This window comes from Hemiscyllium ocellatum, unplaced genomic scaffold (genome assembly GCF_020745735.1).
Source record: "Hemiscyllium ocellatum isolate sHemOce1 unplaced genomic scaffold, sHemOce1.pat.X.cur. scaffold_491_pat_ctg1, whole genome shotgun sequence".
NCBI lineage: Eukaryota > Metazoa > Chordata > Chondrichthyes > Orectolobiformes > Hemiscylliidae > Hemiscyllium > Hemiscyllium ocellatum.
Genome location: NW_026869083.1, coordinates 152089 through 159495, shown reverse-complemented (window position 1 = coordinate 159495; position 7407 = coordinate 152089). Strand labels below are relative to the sequence as shown.

General features: G+C 43.2%; 1 non-coding gene across 1 annotated transcript; it reads right to left on the bottom strand.

Moving 5' to 3' along the window:
- Positions 1 to 1093: 1093 nt before the first annotated feature.
- On the bottom strand, positions 1094 to 1175 carry trnas-gcu (transfer RNA serine (anticodon GCU)). The gene has a single exon. It is a non-coding gene; the product is annotated as a tRNA-Ser (tRNA).
- Positions 1176 to 7407: the final 6232 nt, after the last annotated feature.

Below are 7407 nucleotides of genomic sequence, written 5' to 3'. Positions count from 1 at the left end.
GTGTATTGTGACTGAGCAAGTGAGTTTTAACATGAGCAGGTAATTGAATCCCATCCTGCAGACACCCCATGGCCCTGACTGCTTGGTACTGCGGGTATTCTTGTGTCTGTTTAGTTTGATAATCAATTGAATTCGAGTCCACAAAGGCACGATTCCCATTTTCCGCATTATCCATGTATTTTTATTCTTCCTTATTCTCCCAGGGATTGTAATCATTGGTCTGAAGAGGATCTGTTATTCATTCTTAATTCACCGTGAACTGAGTCAGAGGGCATTCATGGGTGAACTACGTTGTCATCCATCTTGACATGTGGTGTCCTCTTCTTTCAACCACACGGGTATTAGAAAGAAACGTCTATTAATGACATGCGTATAAAGGCACATTAAATCATTTTTCGTGCTAATGCTGCATGAATTTGCGATTATTGATCCACAGTTTAGGTTCAGTCCCTACAGTCAACATGCTGACTTCTCCAGATGTTCATTGTTCAATGTGATGCATCCAGTGTGTGCATAACGTTTTGGAGCTTGATTCTCACATCTTGTGTTTATCTGTGCCTTGTTCATAGCCTTCATCCATAGCGAGAGCAACGGGCGAGGAAGAGAGCAATGTGTAAGTCTTTCCGTACTTATGCATGGCACCCATATCTGCAATTCTCTACTGTGCATTTATAGCCAGTTCTCGGTGCCCCTACACCCACGCCCTGCCCCTTTTGAAATATTTCCACTATTTTGTGCTGTCTCTCTGTACTCTTCTCACCAAGATGAATCACTTCTACTCAACATGCTCCAGATTTGATTTGACAAAACAGTCATTAAGAATCCCATTACATAAACACGCCCTTCACATCTCTTGTTATTTGTTTTTCCTGGATCTCTTTCATACGATAAAAGGTCCCAGCTGCTCGACTTGAAAAAGAAAATCGCGTTGCTTTTCATTATCCCAATGTGATCTACGTTTCAATGCAGTTTAGGCAACTGACTCAAATTATTCTTTGAGATTTTATAGCGTCGATGCATATAAATTGACCATTGGAGTTCCAATTTCAATAAGACAGGTGTCAACATACAAAAATAGCAACATTGAAAACAGCGACGAGAGTGGGATTCGAACCCACGCGCGCAGAGCGCAATGGATTAGCAGTCCATCGCCTTAACCTCTCGGCCACCTCGTCACATATGCTAGCATTTGTATGAACTTTTCAATAAGTGAATTGCGTAAATTATGCAGAACAGCAGATATTTCTCCCTGGTCTGGTGAAATGCTAAGTAGCACAGTACGGTCCGAAGACTATGGTCTGACCTCTGAGTTGTGGGGCAACGGCATTCCCACTGTGACACTCTGCTCACAGTGATCTGAACAAAAATGAAGAATAGATTATGTAACAAAGTCTGTTGAATTCTGTGAATATTTGAAGTCAACGGAATGAAGAACCCGAAAAAGCAGGAGGTGTTCTTTCAAGAAACAGTTGGATAGAGCTCATAAGGGTAGTGTAATCAAGTGTTGTGCGGATAAGGCAGGAACAGGATACTAATTGAGAATGATCATCCATAATCATAATGAATGGTAGTGTGGCTGGAAGGGCAGAATGGCCTACTCCTGCACCTATTGTCTATTGTCGATTAAATTGCCTGTGCGGAATTGTTTTCCAGACTGGAGGAGAGTGCATAGTGCTCAATGTCATTATTCGGAACACCTTTCTTCGGCTCAGATATTTTTGACACACACCTGTGTACACAACAGACAATTTCACAATCCTAAATGAGGCTAAACTGACAATTGAATTCAACAATGCAAAAACCTTGATCTGTGTCATTTTCCTGGGACATGCCACAACAAGTCACTGTATGATCACAGCAACACAGTGAGGAAGTGTCAGAAGGAAAATGAGTGCAGTACCAGAGAGAATGCTGGGAGCAGCAGTTGACACACGGGGAAGTTCATTTCCCACAACAGGAACACTTCCCAAACAACGGACTGTGGTGGAAGAATTCAGAGGGTGTTTACACTTTCGAATTTGATGCCAGAGTCACAATGGAGATCTGTCATTGAATCTATTAAAGATGAAAATTTTAAGATTTCAACAGATAAAAAACAAAATAAAATGTACATTGGTTAGTGAAGGCAAATGTTGACATTGTATATTTCAACAACGTACCCATCTTTGCAATGAGTAGCTCACCACTTTCCTCACTCAGGTACAGAACCACTGGTGAAGATGATCGTTACAAGCCATGGAATCAGAGAAACTCAGTTTCCCAAACGTTAAGGTACAACCAGGAACGTGGAGGTAAGCATTAATGTGTTGCTCCTGTGCTGCAGGTGGGCAGTGCACAGTATCTCTGTGCCAATATAATGGGCTGTGCTCTCTCGAAGTTTTAAATTTGAGCCTCACCTGGAGCAGCTTCAATTCTTTATTGTCTTGAGGGTAGGGATGGAAGGTGATATTGAGCAAAGCCAAGTTTATGGGAAAATAGCCGTGTTTGTGGATTGGCAAACGTCCTTTTCTGGATAATGACTCCTTGATCAACAAACAAGTTTTTAAAACGTGAAGAGACAGGTGTGGAGAGAGAGGCAAAGTTGATTTTTCAGCAGATGAATAACGTTTGACATGTGCACTGCGTTAATCTCCGGGAAAATAGATGCTGAACTGGTTTCATGTTATGCAGTTTGTTACAAACTCACAAAGGTTATTGCAATAATCAAAAGCAAAAAAACACACATAGGACCGTTTGAATTTCGTATTGAATTGAATGTTGGTTTGAGCAGATTTTATCTTCAATGGTGTGCTGCAGAGAAGTACAGCGGGTTAACAACACAAAAGGACACAATCTTCTTGGTGCATTTCTTGGGTTGAGTTAAGAATGTAGGAAATATACGTAACATCATGTGAATGAGGTCAAATCTTTAAAGTCCAAGTGACGATTCAATTCCTATCATTAGGATATAACTTCTGTCTGCAGTTATTTTAGGACATCAGCTCCATTTACAGCGTTTCACCTTGAATAATACGCCACAGCTTACCAATCCATGAACTTTTTATACTCAATCTTATTCAGTTGTACGTGTTCATGAAATGTCTTTGTGTCTGAAGTCAACCAAATTCGAATTTTTTACGCAACCACACTGAATTTCTCTCAATGAAAGACTTTCTCCTTGTATGTTTTTTCGGGTATCTTTTAAAACACTGTGAAATCAGATTCTACACTTTATTTCTGGAAAGCCGTTCACGATTTGACTAACTCTATTGAGTGGAAGAAACTCTCATCCAAACATTCACTCATGGTTTTGAAGCTCTAACTGAAGTTATTGATTCACACGAAAGAAGGAGTTTCCCCGATTTAGTCATTCAACCCTCACGTTTTATGGAAATCTCATTTGTTTACATCAAACTTGCGTGATTCAGCACCAGCATTTCCAAATCTTGTGAATAAACTCCTTCATTCTTTCTATCATCCCGTTTGCATTCTTTCTGATGTCCTTATGTCTCAGTAAACAACGTCATTGGCGTTCTAATATCTTGCTATCCAGGAAACAGAGTCTGTGCCTCTGTACATGTTTTTGGTGGAGCATGAGGACAAGGATTACACACAATGTTCCCACTGAGGGTGACCTACAGATTTCACAGTTACACTATGAACTCTTTGCTTTTTAAATATGACGCCTGTATGTATAAACTCCAATAAGGTAAATTATTTTCTCTCCAGTTCGTGAACATCGTCTCTATGGAGACGAAAATTATCTATCACTCCCATTATTCTTCCACGTAATGTTCGAAAGGTTTATGAGGTCAACATCTCTAACTCCCCATGCCCTAAGTGAGTCTCAGCTATTTCTAAAGGCGTCTGAAGTTCAAATACTTCGTAGTGTGTCTCCAGTCATTCCAGTGCAGACTGTTTCTGGACAGCAAATGCCATCACCAAAGGCCGCCGTAGATCTGAAATCAACAGTTTTCACAGAGTAATTGTCATAGTTAATGTGCATTGTATGTCCGTGTTCTTGTTCAACTTGTTCATCATTACATGAGTCCCTGTATTGAATTCTACTGAATGATTAATTTGTGAATGGAGACATTCCCTTCACCACTCATTCGATACTCCATGGAACATTGAATAATTTTACTCATATGCTTCCAGAGGACAGTCCTGCCATTACTGGGATAAATCAGTAAACATTCCCCACGTATCCTCGAAGGCAAGGATTTCCTTCTCCAGTTTAGGGGATCATAACAGCACCGAATCCCATGTGTGCGTTCATTAAGACCAAAAGAGTTGCAGTAAGATTTTAAAACTAAGATTTTGCAATCTGCTTGCATTGGTTGTCCCCAAAATTACATTCCGCATTGTGGTATGTTTGTGGATGAAAGCACTTTCTGAATCTTGAGGAATTACATTTCAGTTTTGTCAAAAAGCTGTCATTCGCTGTTCTCTCTTTCCCGTTCAGTTTCCCGTTTAATATCCTGTATTTTCTCAATTTATCTTACATTTTCAACAATTTCAATCAATCTCGCTCCTGATTACCAATCCGAGAGAATGCCACAATTTTGTCAATTTATATGCAGTGCAGCTGCAGGGGGCGGTGGACAAGTGGAAAGGCATTGGTCACGTGAACCAAATAAAAGTAGCGGGCTGGTGGAATCTGGCCGTTCTATCGCAGTCATATTTAAAACATTTAACGTAATCTTTAGCCAAATCTTTTGGCAGAAAATAAGAAATCATAAAAGAAAAAATGCTGATGTTGAAAATCAAATAAAAACTGACATTGCTGGAAAATTTCAGGACGTCTTGCAGCATTTGTGGAGAGATGGACTCAGTGGATGTGAAACGTTAACTGTGATTCATCTCCACAGATGGTTCCTGCACACCTGTGATTTTACAGCAATTTCTGTTTTTGTTTCAGATTGGCAGATTTTGTCACAGTTCATGAGGACAGTGCTCTCGAGAATCAAACAGACAGCATGGACCTGCTTGTGTGAAATGAATGAGTAGAGAGTGTTGTACTGGAAAAACACAGCAGGTCAGGCAACATCTGAGGAGCAGGAGAATCGGCGATTTAGGTATAAGCCATTCATCAGAAATTAGGCTTGTGAGTCGGGTTGAGGGACAAAGCTGAAGGCAGATACAAACTCGCAGGCACTTCCTCTGACTGACCCCGATCACAACCCCTCCTCCCATCACCAAACCATCATCTCCCAGACCATCCACAATCACATCACCTCTGGGCATCTCCCATCCACAACCTCCAACCTCATTCTCCGTGAACCGTGCATTCCCCGATTCTACCTCCTTCCTAAGATTCAAAAACCTGACTGCCCCAGTCGACCTTTTGTCTCAGCCTGCGCCTGTCCCATCCGAATCATCTCTTTCTACCTCGACACAATCCTATCTCCCCGGGCCCGGATATGCCCACTTATATTCGTGACACCCCTATGCACTTTACCTCCTCCAAGAATTTCGGTTTTCTGGCCCCCAACGCGTCATCTTCACCATGGACATCCAGTCCCTGTACAAATCCATCTGGCATGACAGAAGTCTGCAAGCCTTCCATTTCTTAATCTCACACCATCCCAACCAGTACCTTTCCATCCTCATCCTGAACTAGGCTGAACTAGTCCTCACAATCAACATCTACTCTTTCCAATCTTCGCACTTTCTCCATCGAAACGGGTAGCCATGGGCAGCCACATAGGACCAAGCTATGCTTGCCTGTTTGTCAGACACACGGAACTGTCCATCTTTCACAGTTACACATACACCATCCTCCACCTGCTCCTCTGCTACATTGATAAATGTATTGGCGCCACTTCGTGCTCCAACTGGGAGGTTCAATAACTCGCCAACTTTACCAATACCTTCCACACGCAACGCAAATTTATCCGGATCATCTTGGAAAATTCCCTCGTCTTCCAGGACCTCTCCGTCACCGCCTCTGGCGACTGACAAATTACAGACATACACAGCAAGCCCACCGACTCCCACAGGTATCTAGACTACATCTTCTCCAACCCTATCTCGTGTAAAAACGACATTCCTTATTCACAATTCCTCCGCCTCCTGTTCCCAGGATGACCAATTACACTCCAGAAAGACCCAGTTGGTGTCTTCTTCTACGATCACAAATTGCCTTCCCATGTGGTTAACAACGCCCTCCAGTGCATCTCTGCCACTTCACACACCACCACCCTTGAACCCCACGCCTCTCAACGCAACAAGGACAGAACCTGCTGGTGCTCACCTTCCACCCACCAACCTCCGCATAAAACGCACCATATTTTGCCACTGATGCTACCTCCAAAGAGACACCACCACCAGAAATATATTCTGCAATGCAGCCCTGCCAGCACTCCAAAAAGACCATTCCCTCGACGACCCCGTATTCCGTTTCACAACTCCCCCCACCAGCCCACAACCCTCTCCTGGTACCTTTCACTGCCACCATAGGAAGGGTGAAACTAGCACCCACACCACTCCCCACACCTCCAACCAAGACGCGAAGGAATCATTCCACATCCGTTAGAACTTCACCTGTACAGCTACCAATGTCATCTACTGCATCCTTTGCACCCAGTGTGGTCTCCTCTTCATCAGGGAGACAGGACATCTTCTTGTAGATCATTTCAGAGAACATCTCTGGGACACCCTTACCCACTAACTTCACCAACCCTCTCCTACATGTCAAAGACATGCAGGTCCTGGACCTCCTCCAATACCAAATCGTTACAAGCCAACACCTGGAGGAGCAACGCCACACCTTCCGGCTTGGGGCCCTAACTGCACACGTGATAAATGTGAATTCGAACAGTTTCCACATTTCCGCTCCCCCAAGCGCAAGCCTTCAGCTCGCCACCGCAGTTTCGACCCATTCCATCACTGTCACTTCTGACGTATTATCTTCTCCCTCCTATTCATCCATTTATTGCTTTCCAGCTATTTACCCTCAACCCCGCACCACTTCTATTTATCTCTCAGCCCTGACTCACAAGTCTTATTCCTGATGAGGGCTGAAGCCTGAAACCTGAATTCTCCTGCTCCTCGGATGCTACCTGATCTGATGTGCTTTTCCAGCATCACATTACCAACACGGATCTCCAGCATCTGCAGTCCTAACTTTATCTTTGGAATTATCAAAGACCTTGGACTGAAGATAGCCCTCGATTGCAGTGATCACAGTGTGACTGAGTCTTCCATTTATTTTGGGTGAGGGCAGGATGGATCTGAGACGAGCGTTTAACATCTAAACAACGGGAATGGGATCAGATAGCGAAGTTAGGGCGGGCTGAAGTGAAGTGGAAAATTCTGTCAGAAGATGGGTCAATACAACTGCTCAACATCACACAGATTGTAAAAGACACACAGAAGGAGTAAAGCCCTTCAGGCACAATGACAGGTAAAGTGGAAGGGAGACAA